Source organism: Cydia pomonella, chromosome 3, assembly GCF_033807575.1.
Source record: "Cydia pomonella isolate Wapato2018A chromosome 3, ilCydPomo1, whole genome shotgun sequence".
NCBI lineage: Eukaryota > Metazoa > Arthropoda > Insecta > Lepidoptera > Tortricidae > Cydia > Cydia pomonella.
The window spans coordinates 3,428,727-3,448,420 of record NC_084705.1 but is presented as its reverse complement, the minus strand read 5'-3'; the positions used below and the strand labels follow the sequence as shown (position 1 = coordinate 3,448,420).

Genomic DNA, 19,694 nt, shown 5'->3' with positions numbered 1-19,694 from the left:
AAGACCCTAAGATAAAGTAATGCGCACCTGAAAGTGTTATATAGTACCTAAGTACTTTATAGGCATTTTCTAAATCTCCGCTTGGAAGGCGGCACACGCCTCGATTTTATGGGGCCCATTACCCATACAAAAGATGACGAAATTACGTTTCGTAATATACGTCTCGCTATTTATCGCATTTTTGACAAATAGATGTCTTTTTTATACCACATCGGTGGCTAACAAGCATATACGGCCCTTCTAATGCTAAGCAGTTACCGTAGCCTATGGGCGCCTGCAACTATAGAGGTATTACATGCGCGTTGGCGACCCTTTAAAAACCTGTACACTCCTTTTTTGAAGAACCCCATACTGTAGACCCTCGGGAAAACCTCTAAGTCTGGTGATGAAGAATGATTTTAAGAAGTATGGTGGCTTATTTATATGTCAGCGGCCGATCATAAAATCAGACAGGTCATTAATTTCCTAGGCATGTCGTGAAACTTGAAAATCTTCGTCTCGTTCCCTAAGTCAACGGATCTGTGCTACGCGGGGCTCCTATTTCTGGACAGTTAGCCCTTAGGGCATCTGAAGCAACCTAACGAACCTATCCTTCCTGTCTATTAGTTTAATGTGACTACCGTCAAAATATCACACAGGAACATTACAATCTGCCCGATCTTACCATCGGCCGGCGGCATATACATAAGATATATACAGTATAATGTCTAAACTACATATTTTATTGCCGGAAAATAATTTTAAAGTCGTCTCTTTTGTTAATTTAAAAACAAATTGGAATGAATATCTTTATTAGTTTCGTAATATTCAAAAAGCCATAAACGAATTCATAGAACGTTAAAAAGCCTAAGCTTTTATACCACTTATAATTAATAACAGTTATAACATCCACGAGTATAAGTTCTACTTAGAAACAAAAAGCCAAAAATGCTTTCCCTAAAATATACACTGTGTTTTCTTTAACGTCTTGCATTATATTTATATTAAGTACACTTTTCTGTCTGAATGCACAAATGCATAGTGGTATGTAATGATGCAATTTCCACGAATTCTACTTATCTGCTTTTAGATGTTCAACACTACAACATACCAAACGAGGTGAGAGAAAACTAAAAGCGGTATATGCAGTCAACCAATTTGATTCCTAGGCCACTATAGAACCATGCCATAATGACTTCTACGACACTGCTTATTGAGTGATGCGTGTCAAGTATCTAGTAGTTAAAGCGACAAGGTTCTATAGTAGCTTAGGATTCAAATTGGTTGACTGTACCCTTAGACTTTGTTTTTGCACGAATGGTGCTACTAATTTAAACGTCTGAGTTAAGTTCCTTTTTTATATAATGTATATATATCGAGAGATCACTGTACTGTAGGATGTCTCCAGCGATTTCGAAAAATAACTTGTGTTTTATTTTTAGTACTTTAAAGTTTATGCTAAGGCCGGACTAACGGAGACTGCCACACGGAGTGTAAGCGTAAGCGTCGCTTAAGTATTGTTTGATTACGTCAGAAGTTTTGTTTTTTTGGGCCGGTATTACGCTTCATCTGTCGTAATTACTTCAGAAATCTCCCACGCTACGCTACGACGACGCTTCGTGTGCGGACTTGTTTGAAGTTGTACGTATTCGTAGCGCTCTCGTTCTACGCGCGTATTACGATACGCTTACGCGTCTCTTAGGCTTACGCGCCATGTGCTGAGGGCCTAAAACGCAATGAATTGCGAATTTACATATGCTTGAAGCGTGACAAGTAACGTCAATTAATAATGATGTTAGCGTACATTGAAGATTATAACGTTATAGTTACTTATGTATGAAAAATAGAAAGTCTAAGACTTCATAATTATTGAAAGTTGTTAAACATAAGTTTTATCGTTTGCGCAGTATACATACCTAATATAATTATGATTGAATTATTTGCTCGTGTCACAGGGCCTACCCGGTATAGATATTTAGTGAACCTTGATAACCTTCCGCCTTCCAAATTTCTCGTTGACTGTCTTAACGCAATTCTAAATACATATTTTACTTTGACTTCTCAGGTAAACTTGGCGATTGAAGCGAGAGGAGCCAAAAGCATAATAGTCTTAAGAAAGTTTACAAAAAAGTGTAATTGGATGGAACCTTTTCTGACACCTGTAACTTTTGTAAAGGGCCGCCCTTAAAATCTATTTCGGGCTTACTGGCCCTTTCTGTTTAACACCTCGTGGCTATACAAGGTTTTGGCTACGAAATTAATTCATACAATGGCGAGGTGCTAAGTGGAAAAGTTTTGTGGGAGTTGTGATATTAAAATTATTGCCAGCTGACTTGTAAGAGGGTATATTCTTATTTCGATTGTTTCTATAATCATTTTCCTCGTGTTTTCTTTCTATGTCAAGTGTTCAGAAAATAAAAATAATACCCCTGTTGTTTACCTCTTTTTGAGTTGTTTTCACTTGTGTTGTTTTCTGTATTGAAGTGTGCAATAAAGAGTAGGTATTTGTATTATATTGTATAGTCGAACCTTTATGTAACCAATTTACATGTTAATTTTGTGGTGGGAATATTATCCTTTTCATTGTCAATCAACATATTTTTTCTCTAGTGCAGTACCTACATTGTACGTAATGTGTCTCTTGATAGATAACTCAATCTGAATTCAAATGGCAACGATTATTTTAATTCAGAACTATCGCCCTGCTGAAGTAATAAAGATCTGCAGGCGATTCATTCCGAAAGCGGCATTCATTAATGGTAGTCGATATTTGTGTTATTACTGATTGAAGAAAAAATATAATTACATATTATCAGAAATCTACCTCGAGCGTTTACATTCCCCACCGCAGATAGACCGTGTCCCTTTACAGTACATTGAACGTACTCCCGTCTTAAATTTCGGCAACGCACTTACAACCCCTCTGGTATTCCGGGTGTCCATGGGCGATGGTGATTACTTACCATCAGGCGATTAGTGTACTCGTTTGCCTCTAATATCATAAAAATTGACAGTGGAAACTCGGAGAGATGCAATGGACACCCAAGGTAAGTTTACACCATTTCGCCTTATTTACTCTTTTACGAGGCGCAAAATATATACAAAATGCAATACAAATACCTTCACATACTTAAAAATACAATAAAAATAATACAGATAATACAGAAACTCAAATAAAGCAGAGACGCTTTTCACTTAGATATTCGTGCATTGACCCGCTTGTTGTTATCTCTATTTCCCGAATGAATATATATGTTGAAGAATTATACTAAATACTATATATATCTATATAAATAAAAGAAAATTAAGGCAGCGAGAGGTAATGAGATTTTAAATGGTTTTTAAATATGGGAAGGGATTTGGCGCATCTAATATCCAACGGCAAAGCATTCCACAATCGAACAGCCCGAAAGGTGAAGGAGTTAATATAAAATTTAGAAGAAGAAGGAGGAGGAGCAAGGAGATGCTTTCCCGCACACCGAGCAGGAGAGAGATATCTAAAACATTCTTTAAGATATGGGGGGTAGTGGGGTTGAAGATAATATTATAAAGAAGGGAAAGAATGTGAAAGTTGCGACGAAGACTAATTGGCAGCCACTTGAGCTGGGTACGAAATACCGAGACGTGTTCAAATTTGCGTAGGCCAAATATGAATCTAATACAAACATTTTGCAATCGTTCAAGTTTGTTTAGCTGGTCCTCCGTGAGATCAAGGTAACAAATATCGGTGTAATCTAAAATAGGAAGAAGAAGAGATTGGGCAAGCGCAATTTTGGTAGCAAGCGGCAAAAAGTTACGAACTCTACGTAGTGACCCCAAAGAAGCAAACATCTTCCTACTGATCTCACCAACCTGCGGTACCCACGAGTGTGCGATGTATTAGAATTCCAAGATTCTTTACTTGACTCGAATAGGGAATCTGGACGCCATCAAACACTATGGCTGGCAAGTTGTGAAAGTCAATCCTAGAAATGAGTTGAGGACTACCTAAAATTATGGCCTGCGTTTTAGACGGATTGACTTTATACTTTCGGATTGTATATTATTGGCACAATAAAAAACTAGGTTTAGGGCTCATTTACACGGTGCGAGAACTCGCATGCGAGTTTCGTTATATTGCGGTATTTGATCGGTCGCCGAATTGGTTGTAACCTCAATAGTCCGCAATGTAACTAAAATCGCATGCGAGTTCGCGTGCCGTCTAAGTGAGCCCTTACAGGTATTACTTTTTTTTTTCAAAATTTGAAATCGATTTTTTTTAAGTGAAACCTATAAACCTAGAATATATTATGCTCCCATTCTCCACATGCATTAATAAATTATTTCATTATTTCATTTGCTGAAGCGATCCAAATGAAAAGATTTAGTTAGTGGAAACCGTTTTCTCTCGAAATGGAGTTTTATAGAAAAAGTACAGTTATTGCAAAACTATTCTTCCTTCTTAAGTAGCGGTAGTGTCCGTTCTTCAATAAATCATTAGCTTGATTACCTTCAACATATTTCAAACATACCTACCTAAAAGTAACAATACATACAGGTAACTTTTCGCTGTTAATGTCCCTGAACACCGAAATTCATCCAAACCCAATATTAACTAAAACATTGATCTGAAAACACGATTTCACAGGTTGAACCAGAAGAGACCCCTAATGGGATTAGTCCAAAAGTTAGGTTTGAGTTTTATCTCGTAATAGAACAAAGTAGGTCGCCACGCTCGGGTTGTATTTCCAATTTGCTATCAGTTCCATCATTATTATAAGGTGTAGCAAAATTGCCACATATGTATCAACATCTGTCGGTTTATTTTTGAACTTCTCCAGTGGCTAGCTGCCAGCTTGCTCAGTTCTCTTTCTGTTGTCTCTCTATGCGGTTTCATAATTCAGGCGTTGATGATTAGATGCCGCTGTATCACATTTGTCGTTTATGAGTTTGTTTTACCTTTTTGGCCTATTTTGAATGTGATTTATGGCAGGCTGAAAATAGAATGTAACTTTTGAGGGGGGGCTGATTTTGAATACAAAATTGGAAGGTTTTTCGAAAGATGGAATTGAGGTTTTTGTTTTGGAAAAAAAGTAACAGAGAAGGATTTTGAGGTGAAGAGCGAAGTCAAGTTTGTTGGCCATTTTTCGGGGGAACTTTAAGCAGATATCTTCCAAAGGATAGAAACTGTATACACAGGTCATACATACTTAAAATTACAAGCAATAAGTTTCAATAACTTCCCGACTACGGTTCTTTAAGAGTTCGCAGTAAGCTCGGCCGTAGTTCACCTTCTCATACAAACGGAGTTACGTTCTCATTTTTAAACGACGTTTTGGATTGTAATGAAACTTTGCATATACAATGACACGAGGTATATCTAAGCCTGTAATAGGTTTATATAGCTCCAGCTTATAAAACAAACGAAACCGAGCAAAAACAAGTTTTGTATTAAAAACCGAGACATAGACTGCGTTATTGCCGTAATTGTCAAAATCGATGTTGCTGTCCGGATTTTTGACATTTACGACATCAATGCAGTCGGTAATGTCGAGCTGCAATATTTCTACTGGCCTGCCTGCAGCCTGAATCCAAATAGTACCCAGTAATATTATATAACTATAGATAGGTTACACTCAAATATGAGCAGCACAAAAAATACTTCCATATATATTTCTGTACCTACGAAAAAATCTGTTATTTTTATGAATTTTCGCATTTAATTCATTTTTGTCATACTAGTTGTTAAACATTAACTTTTTTCTTTCTCTATCGGCGAGCGGGAGCCCGTTAGAGAAAATAGCTTAGCTTAGCATAGCTTTTTTTTTTACAATCCATAACTCCTGCGGGATCAATTTGTTCTTCAGTACACTTGCATGAAATAAGATCTTTTCGGGCAAGTGTGAGAAAGAATTATTTTTTCGCTATCAAAATCCAACTGAAATGAAACGGTATGAATATGACGTTATAATAGTAAAGTTTCATACCTTTATTTTTCGGTTATGCAGTCCCTGATCGAGAACTCTTGGGTTAAACCGGATGGTACACAGTAATAATTAATTTTCCTCTACTCGCATCGACACTACGAAGTTAAGCCGTTAAATAACTGGACAAACAGTTGTTCTGTTGGTTGAACTTTGCTAGTGTGTTCTGTGAAAGTTCCATTTTCGAGCAGTAAAAAGTTTTGGAATGTTTAATGTGTGCTAAATGTCGGTTAGCCTTTTATTCAGGTTATTGTACTGGCGATCTAGTCAAGCAAGAATCGTCATAGAAAACGTCAAATGAAACTTAAATTATGTATGGAAATGATCGCGTAACTTTCATTTAAATTATTTATTTGTTTTAAATTGTATTTAAGTTTCGATAAGATGGTACAGTTTAATTACTGTAGTTTTGTATTTAGAGTCCGCAGCAAGATCGGTTCTCCATACAAACGTAGTTACGCTCTCATTTTAAAACGACTAGCTAGATTGCTCTGAAACTTTGTACTTACAATATAATAAGGTTTATCTATGTCTGTTAGTTTATGTAGCTTCAGATACCATAGTTAAAAAATACAGCGAATTTAAGTTTTTCTTACAAAACTTCTTTAAGCTCTTTTTCGTTTGTTTTATAAGCTAGAGTGAAATCAACTAATGGTGTAGATATACCAATCATTTCATTATTGTATGTGCAAATTTTGATTACAATACAACACGTAGTTTCGAAATGAGAACGAAACTCGGTTTGTATGGGAAGGTGAAATTCGGCCGAGCTTGCTGCGGACTTTTAAGACTGTTTTACCATAATTTATAATAAAATATTTACGATAATAAAACTAGCATGCGATACATTTTATCTTGATTTACTAAAGTGCCTACTAGTAAATGCAAAACGGACGCAACTCAATAAGATACATTTTTAGGCAGGCGAAGAATTTAGCAGGCAAAAAGCCTGCGCCACAACAACTTATCGTTGCATCTGTCATTTCAATACGTTTGAACTTTTCGATTGGAATTTGTCGATAGGTAAACGACTCTCATCTTGGTTACTGCCCCTGACCAATTAAGTCAAGCGACTTTTAAACCAGAAGATAAGGGTTTGCATCCCCGAGGCCACCAATTAACTTCTCGGAACTTATCAGATTTCAGAGCAGTAAAAGGTTGTTTAATGTCCGTTAGGCTTTTGAATTCAGACTGTTGTAGCCAAGCGAAACGTGCGACTTTTGAACCGCAGGATTTAAAATAAAATAAAAAGAAATAAATATTTATTGGACATTCTTACACAAATAAAACTGACTTATAAGTCCCAAAATACGCTCAATTAAGACTTGTATTGTAGGTTCTTTCTTAGACAGCGATCCAGGAGGATAATTTTCTTCTAGGATCCAGGAGGATAATTTTGTCGCGTATTCTGATCCGTTACTTTTGACCCTGACTGAACAACTTAACTACAAATTTAGGTACAAGCAAGGCACTTATATCCTTTTTTGATAATTGTTACATGGTTAGAAATAGGTAAGTAAGTGCGATATCTATCTGAAGAGTCTAAGTAAACACTAAAACTAAAATACTGGCCAAGTTACGGGCGGACCTGCCGGCCACATTGAATTATTTTCGAAACTATTATTTTAAAAAGTATTTACTCCATCAAAAGGCTTTTTTATAAACCTTAACTTTATTTTAAATGATATGTAACACCTTATTTTTTTTACTTTTGTTTACATATGAAAAAAGAACTTCTAAACTTAACTATAGAGGGTATTTACACTTAAAAAAATAAAATCCACTTATGTTCCAAATTGCATTAAGCTTGGTCGAATATGGTCGAAATCGACCGGAAGGAAGGATCATATTTTGGTTCCGCTTTTGGCTACAGAACCCTAAAAAGTAGATAGATATTATGATATCAAGATGGTCATAACAATGTTTTACGTGTTAGGTAATTGTAATCTTTTACTAGTAAACGTTATTTACGAGACATAATTACGGTGATTCTTGCCGTTTACGAGTATTATTATAGCGATGAAGAATGTCGAAAAGATATAGATCCGGCAAATGTTATACTCAAAATTTTCTCTTGGGTCTCAAGAACTTGGGTCTAAGGAAAAAGAAGACCGTTTACACTAGTAGTAATAGTAAAATCATAGTTCTTAAATAATTCAGAAGAATGTTGCGTAAAATTGTCTACATTGCTCCAGATTTTGCTCCAAAATTAAACATATATATTATTTTTTTATTATTATATTCTGCTATGTTGATATATATGTCGATTTAAAGAAAATCATAACTACTAGAGTCAGACCAAGATAAGTCTGCAATAATTTTGAAAGCACAGGCAGTGCAAGTTTTATTTATACGTTATGATTTCATAGATGTTTGGTTTAAAATAACACCTGCACTGCGTGTGCTATCAAATTCGTTGCAGACTTGTCTTGGTCTTGTGTGAAATGAGGTGTTGTGGTTAAGTTTTAATTTTAATGGATACCTAAACCTATTGGAGTACCCAGTGGAGAGCAAAGTAAGCATTTAATTTTTACGGTAAGTATATAATGTGAAACTCTATTTAAAATCGAAGCGGCGTCATCTGTACCTATTGCCTATCTTTACAAAAATGTTACAAAAATTGCGGATTTCATATTTTTTCTAATTTAATGTCGTGAAATGTGTTTACTAGTAAAAAAAATATAAATTATTTTTTAATACAGTTGCTCAAAAAGTGCTACTTTACGTAGCTGTTTAGCGTGCGGAGAGTTGGATTTCGTGAACTAGTGCTTTCTACTTTTCCACTTGTTCCGATTCATGACTACTTATTGATGAGTGTTAATATTAGTTTCCTTTAAAAGTCTTTATCAACATAAAAACCTACTGTTAATGTAAAAATAATTAATATAAGCATATTTCATATTTTATTACTTACCTCTTCATCATTATAACACGTTTAATTTTTAATATTTAATATTAAAAAACCCTTCTTAATAAGTTGTCTGAATGGAATGGAATAGCTGCCGAAACGCCTGTCAAAGCAGAGGCGTTTTTTCTTACTGCAAGAATGTTTTAAGTTTCCAAAGGCAACATTCGATATTGTTTTCATACAATTTAAATATACGATACACAAATAATCGTAAATAACGATACTTAGGTAATACTAGTATAAAAGTTTATATTTACAATTGTTTCTGTCTTATAGAACATGCATAAAAAAGTACTTGTTGTTTTTCTTATTTTTTCGCAACTGTATTGAAAAACGTCGTTCGATCGATACACGTGCGGAAATGTCATTCTTCGTCCCGTGTGTATATACTCGTGAAGTAATGGTAATGATATACTTTCCGCACTAGCATCGAAATTTACTATTTACGCATGGGCCAAATCCTTGCAATCACTTAATTAGAGACATCTTTTTTTTCGTATATAATTCATAAGTTATCTATACGTTCTAATTTGATAAGACCATTTCAAAACAGGTATTCGTGAAACTCATAAATAAATCAATTGTTTCAAAAGTTTCCAAACAAGAGGGCAAGTTCAAATAACTAATAATAAAGATAGAAACTTCTTGATAAATTTGCTTATTACAGTATTTTGTCATAATTGATAATCAAAAGCATGGCGGCAGCTGTTTTTGTTTGTTTTCGAGATTAATATTTTATTACGGTATATACCAAACGTAGGTACCTAAATCTGGACTAACTTGAAACGTAGGGACATGCTGATATATGAACTATAATTATATTATTTGGTTTAGCAATACAATATCAATTATCATATATACTGGGTGTGGTCTGTAACAGGAGCAATAAATGATGCGTAGGCTGTACTCCTCAAACTGACCAACATTTTTGCAGCAACTTTTAAAAAAAACTTGTGTTTTGATTTTTAGATCACTTTAAATTTTATTCTACGCAATGTATTGTGAATTTTGATATGTTTAAAGCGTGACAATCAACGTCAATTTTATTACATTGATGTTACATTGAAGACACACAGGAAGTCTAAACAATTCATAATTTTAAAAAGTTGTTAAACAAAAGTTTTATCGTTTGAGGAGGAATAGGTAAGTATATGTTTTAATTATTTGCTCGTTCATTACACACACACACACACACACACACACACACACACACACACACACACACATTCCACATTCGGTATAAGTACAGCGTGTTTCAACCCGTGGCCGTGATATCAGTGAGTCGTATTGAGAAACTTTTATTATATGATCTGCACTAAAAATCCGCTACTTAACGCTAGATGTCGACTACGAAAATACTAAGTGTTTGGGTAAGAAAGCGGGTATATGGAGTGGACACTCTACGCTTACTTATTTCTTTATGGATTGTATGGAAACGGGCTTCTTGGAGGCGAGTTCGTGTGGTACTTTGTGTCATTTAGACTTATTTATGCATCATTTATAAGAATGGAATAAAACATAAATTAACTAATTGAAGCGTATTAATTTTTATGATTTTTATGAATACGAGTAAGGAGGTAACAATTTAGGTACGATTTGTTGGTTTTATGTAACCTATTTGTAACTTTATCGTAACATCATCAAACACTTGAATGGCAAGAGACTAATTAATCATAAAATTGAAACATTTTTACAGTATGCTACTATTTATATTATTTATATGTTTGGTCAGTTTGGAATAAATTGATTCCAAAATTTGACATTTCTTTTCATCTAATCTGGATAATGTACAATAGTTCCGTAAGTAATAATACTAACAGATGCCGCACAGCCCAAACCGTTAATCGTAGGACATTGAAATTTGAAACTTACATTACCTGTTTCAACGTATTTTCAACCCCAAGGATGATGTAAATACGGATGTTTCCTGTATTTAGAATAAAGTATTTCACATAATTCACTAGCTATTTAGATTCAGGTGTTAAGTTTTATGTTAGTTATTTAATTCTGTTATTTTGTTATTTCCGTTTCCGTATACAAATATGATCATTCACGAAATAAGCAGTAGAAAACAGCAGTAACTTTTTGACACAATTTATATTAAATAAATCCTAAATACCTCGTATATACTGGTTCGGCCAGCGATAAGCGATAATAGGATAAGGAAAAAAAAATGTATCTCCGCTCAGTGCAATGGTGTCGGTTTTTGTAATTTATAAACTGCTGATAAATAGCTTGAGATAACAGTTTGTTATGTTTTTATTATATATAATTTATTTTTGTATAAAATCTACTACGGAATGGAGTATCAAGACAAACAATACAATACAATACAAATATACTTACAGGTTTAACGATATGTACTTGGCTAATAAGTTTAGATATAGTTTTTGTAAGTACCTGAATAAAAAAAAAGTAGGTAATTTGAGCGCTTCATATAAATTCCATAGTGGCTAATCATTTTGACAGTTCGAAAAAAAGAAACTGATTTGACTAGTAGGCAAGTACGCTATTAAGGGCAGAGGCTAAATTTTTTTTTATTAACGTGTTACTGTCAAGTAAGTCTTGTTCAAAGACAAAGCACCTTGTATTTCAAATAACTTACACATAAGTACCAGAAATTTAAGTTAGATGCATATAATTTTATTTCAATTTCTACTGTTAAAAATCATACCATAACAATAAAATTAGTGACACTGTCCGGATTTCTGACCTGCTAGTCTAAGTTGCGTTCTCGCGCGCGACTTCAAGTATAGAGAATGGAGCTCATGCTAGACGATCTGGAGACATTTACCAAATATCGAATTTACACAAAATGGGATGTCCTCTGTAAACCGTTAGTACAGGGTGGCCAAAAAACATATTGACAATATTTTTTACAGCGGCATATTGTTAATAATTTTAACAAAAGTTTAAGTTTGTGTATAAAATATTTTGGAGATAATAAATTATGTTATAAGTAAATGATATTTGTATATAAAAATAAATAAAAAATAAATATCAGGGCACATTTTATACACAGAACAACCTAGCTCCAAACCAAGCAAAGCTTGTACTTTGGGTACTAGGCGACGATAAACACATACTTATATAGTTAAATACATACATAGAAAACACCCATGATTCAGGTACAAATATCTGTGTTCATCTCACAAATAATTACCCTTACCGGGATTCAAACCCGGGACCGTCGGCTCCATAGGCAGGGATACTACTCACTCGTAGTCTATATTCATAAATATTTATGAGTCATTTTTTGTTAATATTTATCAATAATATTTTGTTAATATTTATCAATAATATTTTGTTAATATTTATCAATAATATTTTGTTAATATTTATCAATAATATTTTGTTAATATTTTGTAAAAGACGTAATCAAGAAAAAAATCGTACAAAAATTAATCAACGTATTTTTGGGCTAGCCAAACTATTGTAATTGAACCACGAATCAATATCCTAGAACTGTTTTGCTCCGTTATGTATATTTAACACAATAATGAAACATACGAAACAACCCATGCGTCCGCGATACAAACTTTGAAAAATGGTTTCGCACTTTTTCATCCTTTACCTACTTAAATCGCATTTTGTGGCGGGTTACGAGAACTTTCAGACCTTGATACTTGTGTATGCAGCTACTCAAAGTAGCCTTATAAAAGTGTAATGTAAAAATTAACCTTCTTTATTTACAAAATAAATAAAAAAACATTTATAGGTATTTTTTTAATATTAACTACTTCAAAGGTTCTTAACTACCGCTTCATTTTCGATTTTAAACGACATTACAGAAAAACTTAAAACTTTTTCAAATCGCCACTAAAGACCTTGATAGTTGTGTCTGCAGCTACTAAAAGTAGTTTATAAAAGTATATCTAATGTAAACTAAACCTTTTTTTAACTAAACAATGAACATTTATAGGAATGTTTCAAATTAGCTACATCAAATTTTGCAAGGTTTTTAACTACTTTCATTTTCGATTTTAGACGAGATTACAGAATTTGAAACTTTTTAAATTGCCAATAAAGACCTTGATAGTTGTGTCTCCAGCTACTAAAAGTAGTTTATAAAAGTATATCTAATGTAAACTAAACCTTTTTTTAACTAAACAATGAACATTTATAGGAATGTTTCAAATTAGCTACATCAAATTTTGCAAGGTTTTTAACTACTTTCATTTTCGATTTTAGACGAGATTACAGAACTTGAAACTTTTTTAAATTGCCACAAAAGACCTTAGTTGTGTCTGCAGCTACTAAGCGTGGTTTTATAAAAGTATAATGTAAAAATGAACCTTTTTTTTTTACAAAATAAAGAACATTTATAAGTATTTTTTAAATCATTATTTACTTCAAATTCGGCAAGGTTTTAACTACCGTTTTATCATGGATTTTAGACGAAAACACATAATTTAAAACTTATTTCGCCACGAAAATCACAAATACAAAAATTACTCATAAAAAAACTCTTCTCAATTTAAAATAGATACACAAAGCATACTTACTGAAAGTCCGATTCGTTATGTTCACGTCAGTAAGTGCAGTCCTCAGCACATGTTACTAGGCCCTGCACGTGTCGAATGCGCTTAGGCGGGCGAACTCGGCGCTTTTAAGCGCGCCATAGAGTTGGGGCGGCGCAGAGCGGCCGCGTGGGCGCTGTGACGTTGCCTACTTGTTTTTAGGGCGGGTTTGACTTGTTTTCATGATTTCGAGACATGGCGATCGTGTGATAACTTTTTCTAAGTGGCTGTGATTGACGTATTGACAACAGGTGCGTGTTAATGAATACATTAAAGATGATGAATGGTCAAATAAATAATAAACAAAGTTCAATAACTATTAAAACGTGAATCTAAAAATAAATAATATTAATTTTAAAATAAACTATTTAAAATATCCCCCTGCGACCGTAGATGCTGGCAGCATTTCCTTGCTGTAAGTGTATTACAATACAAATTCTATGTGCAAGGAAGCTGCCAGCTCTACGATCACTGGTGGCGTCTGATATTTTTATTTAAACTCCTTAATTAGACACGACGCGGACCCCACGGGCCAAGAGTCTCGTCTCGACATCAATATGTACAAAATTATATACGAGGCTGAGATATTTGTTTTTTTTTTTTCGGCGGCCTCTGCCGCCGCTCCGATTCTTGCAGTTATGCTGTGAAGATGAGACTGGGCTATGGTGTCTACGCATGTGGCGCCCCACATCAGCATTCAGCCCATCTTCCTCGGAATTAGTGACATTCCGTCCGGTCTCTTAGAATACCGGGAGGCTCGAGTGGAGCTGGTACGTTGACACTGGCAACAATAAACACCTATAACATATATGTACGAGTATGTATAGAGATGTTAAGAGAATTGAGAATTTACATATTTGTAATGTGTTGTATTCTGTTATAGACTTGATATTTACTTTGCTTTGTGTGCATAGGTTTCTCTGTTTAGCTAGAGTTAGGTTAGAAATGCTAGTAATTTAAAAAAAAATTGTCGTGTTAGATAAGTAAATAGTTTTTTTATTTATTTCTTCATTCATATACCGAAATTAAAAAATGTCAGAAAACTTCATTTAAAGTACCTAATGTAATTAACATGATTTTCTAATGTTTGTGTTAGATAAGTCATTTTTTTTTTCTTCATTCATATACCGAAATTTAAAAATGTCAGAAAATTACATGTATTTTAACAGATCAAAAACATGGTATTAAAATGTTAACTTCTAGCTACGAACGAACCAAAACTTGATAAGACAAAATACAGTTTTAGTTTAGGTTTAGGGTTACTGCTTGAGGAAGGAGACCTAGGCTCTCCGAAACATGTCGCGCGAGTGACTAAAAACACGTGAGTGAAATCCGTAGAATTAGTTAAATATTTTTAAACCACTTTAAAACATTATTAAACCACCTTTTGTTCCTTAATGAATATTTCGTATTAAGGGCGGTACCGTCCGGTGCATACACAATGATTTTCATTACACTTGTGAGTAAAAAACTAAATTTTGCGAAATAATTCTTAAATACGGTGACGTTTCAAACATTCGTCTGCCATATTGTCATTTTTGACAGGTTAGGCATCGAAGGCACAGATCCATCCGGCATTCAGCCGCGATTGAAATAGTTTATTTAACTGTTGAAAACTTTCTTTTATTCTAAGGTTTTTTATAGTTATAATCTGTAATGGTATACAGTATTATATTCAGGGTTCGTAGACAAGATGCCAATCGTTAACGCTCTGTAGCGAACGAAATGCAACTGTTTCTGTCAACTAATATGGATATGAACAACTAGTGTGATAGATATAACTTCGCTATGCTACGGAACGTGAACGATTGGCATCTTGGCTACGCACCTAGGAAGCGTAACCAAGATGATAGTTGTTAATGATGTCGATAGAAAATGCCAATTGTAACTTAAATAATTTCCGGTAGTAGTTACATTACTTTTCGTAGCATCTGTCATGCTGGTATATTTTAAAGGTTCCGTACCAAAAAGGTACAAAAGAAACCCTTATGGTGCGACTCTGCCTGTCTGTCCGTCCGTCCTTCTTTCACATCGCTAAATATCCCGAGAACTATTTAAGCTATTGATTTGAAATTTGGAACAATTATGGACTACGCTAAACCAGACACAATGAAAGTGTTATTTATTTATTTTATTTTTGTTAAACTATGGAAAATACCCAATATGAAGAGGGAGCACACAGTCTACTTAGTCAAATTGTATATTCTGGAAAAAAAATTCATATTTTTACAATGAAAAAAATATGTATTAAGTGAAAAAAATACCATTCCCCCACTTTACCCCGAAGTTTGACTAGGCTCCCAGTTTGAGAACACGGACGTACTAAGGTACTAAAGTACATACACATTTCTCTTCGCACTTTATTATCAATTTGTAGACCTGGCAAATTCCAACCAATGAAAAACCGTTTTGTAACTAACATTATAAACTGGTCCAAACCAAACCCCGATAGTAACAAAAAGAGGTGATAAGACTTTATTATAAAACTAAAGTTTTGGTATCAGAATCAAGCTTTTAACAATAAACTTTACTAACAAGGTAAATATTGATTTAATATCACTGATAACTCCGATAGTTCAATTCGGACTACGATAACTATCCCTTCACACTTTAAAATAACAGAAAGTTTGAAACTAAGAGATAAATTCTCTTCAGAACTGAAATTATCAAATATAGTTATAGTATCTAGGAATCTATAAGGTCGATCCATGTGCCCAGAATTTATTAGAAACACATAGGTATTTTTTTGTCAAAAATATTACATTAAAACAAAAAAGAGTAGTGAAAAAATAAAAACAATTAAATTATACGTTCATAATTTTAATAACAAAACTTTCGTGAAACACATATATTAAATATTTTAAAACACTGTCACTTATTTTTTACTTGATGATTGCTCGATATATTTTATTATTTTCTCGATATATTAGATTATCGGGCGCACGGCTGCAGCACTCCGCAACCAATTTTAACTACGTAGTAAATATAAAAATAGTTAAATTACATTTGTGCTTCGGTTCCGTCGTGCTATGGTTTTATTCCTCAGTCTACACGTAATGGAAAAAAAAGAAAAAAATATATTATTTATTGTGCACCAAGTTTAAAGTTAAAAATTACACTGAAATCGAAATACTACTTTAATAATGTGGTTTATTATTTATTTATTCATATACTGTCTAAAAAAATCAATTTTAAAAATGGTCCCAATCATCAATGGAACCCGAATTACATTACAAAGTCTATAACATCAATACATTATTCATGACAAATCTACCCATTCATAAGTCTACGTTCCCGCCCTACGCTCGCAGGCCAGTGGCGGCTCGGATTGCCAGTTAGACTGAGACGGCTATAGCGCCGCCCAACTGTCTCTTTCACGAACTTTAAAAGTATTCGAAGTTTTCTTGAACTTTGTTGGATGAATACTTGAGGTGTGCTTAGTTACGCGGTTGTATGCAAAGTTGCAGTTTCGTCAAAATGCATAAAAGAAACGATGACTTTTGTTTAACAGATTAGGGTCTGCGGCGTAAAAATCATTTGAAAAAAATCATACTATTACTTAATATGAAACATTACTTATTTGTTTTATAAGGGGGCCGGGGGCAAAGTTGTTGTTTAACCGCTCGTGCTAATATTGATACCCGAGTAAGCGAAAGATTCCAAATTGAACCACGAGCAAGTGAAATCTTGAGCGTGACGAGGCTTAAACTTTGCCTCCGAGTGAAACACAAAAATTTTCACCACACCAACCCGAGAAAACTACTAATTATGAAATATCAAAAAAAAAACAACAAATTAAATCAAATCCAAATGAATTTAATAAAAAATATCGTTCAAAATGATCAATTAAAAGTCAATTCTACTAGGCAACATAAGGTAACAACTCAAAATTTCCATCTGATTACTTTGTCCCACATGTGGACAAAATGCAACGGTTGGTGTGGTGAAAATAATTTATACAATTATAAAAATCCTGAAGTTAAATTGAATGCTGCAAGAATGTATTATTATGCAGTTTGTGGAGACCGGTCTGTTTAAGCTTACACGAGATTCATGTTATGTTATAAGTATGTAACTTTACTTTTGAGTGGCATTAACGTGAGACACTTCATTAGGTTCTTGTCTGTCTGATTTAATTTCTTGTCTTTTAATTATTTCTTCGCAGATATATGCAGGTTTCCTCACGATGTTTTCCTTCACCTTCGTACATAAGTTCCGAAAAACTCATTGGTATGAGCTAGGATTTGAGCCCGCGACCTCCGGGTTGAAAGTCGGACGTCATATCCACTCGGCTACCACCGGTCTTATTCAAAGGTGTCCCCTAATTCAATGAAGTCGCCGCGTTGAGCTAGTGTGGGGACTATAGCCCGAGCCCTCTCGCGCATGAGTGGGACGTATATAGGCTGAATTATTATTTAACTGATTATTTTTTAGTTTAATTATTTATTATTTTATATTAATTCAAGTCTTGGAGACCTTTTACATCTCTAAGAATAATTTAATGATTTTTTTATTATATTTTATCTCTGATACTTAGACTTACATCTCTAAAGAATTTCAGTATTTGTTGGTTGAATTTTTTTATCGTAGTTTTTTGTGTAATTCAACATTTAGAGATTGTATACACCTCTTATAAGTATCTAATATTTCATTGATTCCATATTTGTCTTTGTATTTTGTTATTTTTAGTGTTTGTAAAAAATTGACATGTAAAAGTGCCCCTGTGGCTTATTTGCTGAATAAATGTTTGATGTTGATGTTTGATTGAACTTTTGTTGTTTACCGAAGCTTCATATAATTTCATCATATCAGCGTTATCGGAGCAATCTTGTCGGGAGCACTCTCGAAAACAATGTGCAATCAAAACACTTGTTATTACAATATTACGGGGAGATTAGGTCGTAATAATCAGGAACAATAAAAATGGGTTAGAAAAAAGGTATGTAAGGAGACTGAAATATGTAGAAGAGTTCTGTCTTCTATTTAAATCAGTACAATTTACTGATTTTAATAGAAGACAGAACTCTTCTATTTCAATCTCCTTAGATAGGTACCTTTTTTCTACATTCACTACATTTAATGTAGTGAACCTTTAAGTCTACGCAGAGACTTTGCCTTCTTGTGTGTGTTCTACCGCTTGTACAATGGGCTGTGCTCTGAAGAATTGTTTGACATGATGCCAACGACCGCTTTCTATCACTGCACCGGTCGCCGTCGGCAGTTTATCCTCACTCCCAGGACCTAAATGGTCGCGTACTGTGCGGTTTACGAGGAATTTCCTCCCGCGGACGCTTCGGCTGTGGAATGAGCTCCCTGGTGAGGTTTTTCCGAGGGGCAGTATGGGGTTCTTCAAAAAAGGAGTGTATAAGTTTTTAAAGGGCAACGCGCATGTAATATAATGCACTGTTGTAATTTAATTTAATTTAATTCATTTTATTTAAAACTGTTGTATATTTGATTTAATTATAATTTTAAAGTTTTATTTATTAATTAATGTAATTTAGTTATAAGTTGTATAGGTATATGGATTGCTTATTGTCCGAAATATACTAATTTTATTTTATTTTTTATTTTTATTTTATTTATTTATTTATATTTCTGGTGTTGCAGGCCTCCATAGGCTACGGTGACTGCTTACCATCAGGCGGGCCGTATGGTTGTTTGCCACCGACATGTTATTAAAAAAAAGTTTGCAAACTGTACTACTCGTACAATGCGGTTTGGATGTCTCTAGGTGCAACCTAAGGTACATATGAAGGAATATGGTGGAGATATTCACCCGTCAACGCGAAAGTCTCGTTAACTCAATCGGTGAAGCGACAGGCTTGTATCTCGGAATCACAAGTTTAAGTCTCGCCCGGATAGTGAGTTTTTCCACTTCAGTATCTAGTAAATAAATAAATAAATAAATATTATTATATGAGATTTAGATTTATTTCTTACATAATATTAAATTACAATATAAATTATTTCAACCTATATGAATTTATATCATGATCGTTTGATTTATTATATTCAATGTCAAGACAGAAAAAGATCATCAAATATCAATTGATCACAATGTCAAATGATTGAGAAATAATTATACAATGTCAAATAAAATAATCACGGAAAATATGTCAATATGGCTACTTATACCTAGGTATCTCGTAATAATACTAATAATCGTCCAACTAAAGTACAAGGAATTACAATGTAAAAATAAAATAACAATTATTACACAAATTGACTAAGACCCCATAGTAAGCTCATTAAGGCTTGTGTTGTGGGTACTTAGACAACGATATATAAAATATATATCTATATTTATAAATATACATAGAA

General features: G+C 33.8%; 1 protein-coding gene across 1 annotated transcript in view; it reads right to left on the bottom strand.

The window, feature by feature from the left end:
- The window catches only part of LOC133515818 (neuropeptide CCHamide-2), a 56,266-nt gene extending 42,791 nt beyond the window's left edge, over positions 1-13,475 (bottom strand). Inside the window, exon 1 of the mRNA XM_061848413.1 lies at positions 13,356-13,475. The gene's annotated coding sequence lies outside the window, so the exon portion shown is untranslated. The remainder of the gene's footprint in view (positions 1-13,355) is intronic.
- Positions 13,476-19,694: the final 6,219 nt, after the last annotated feature.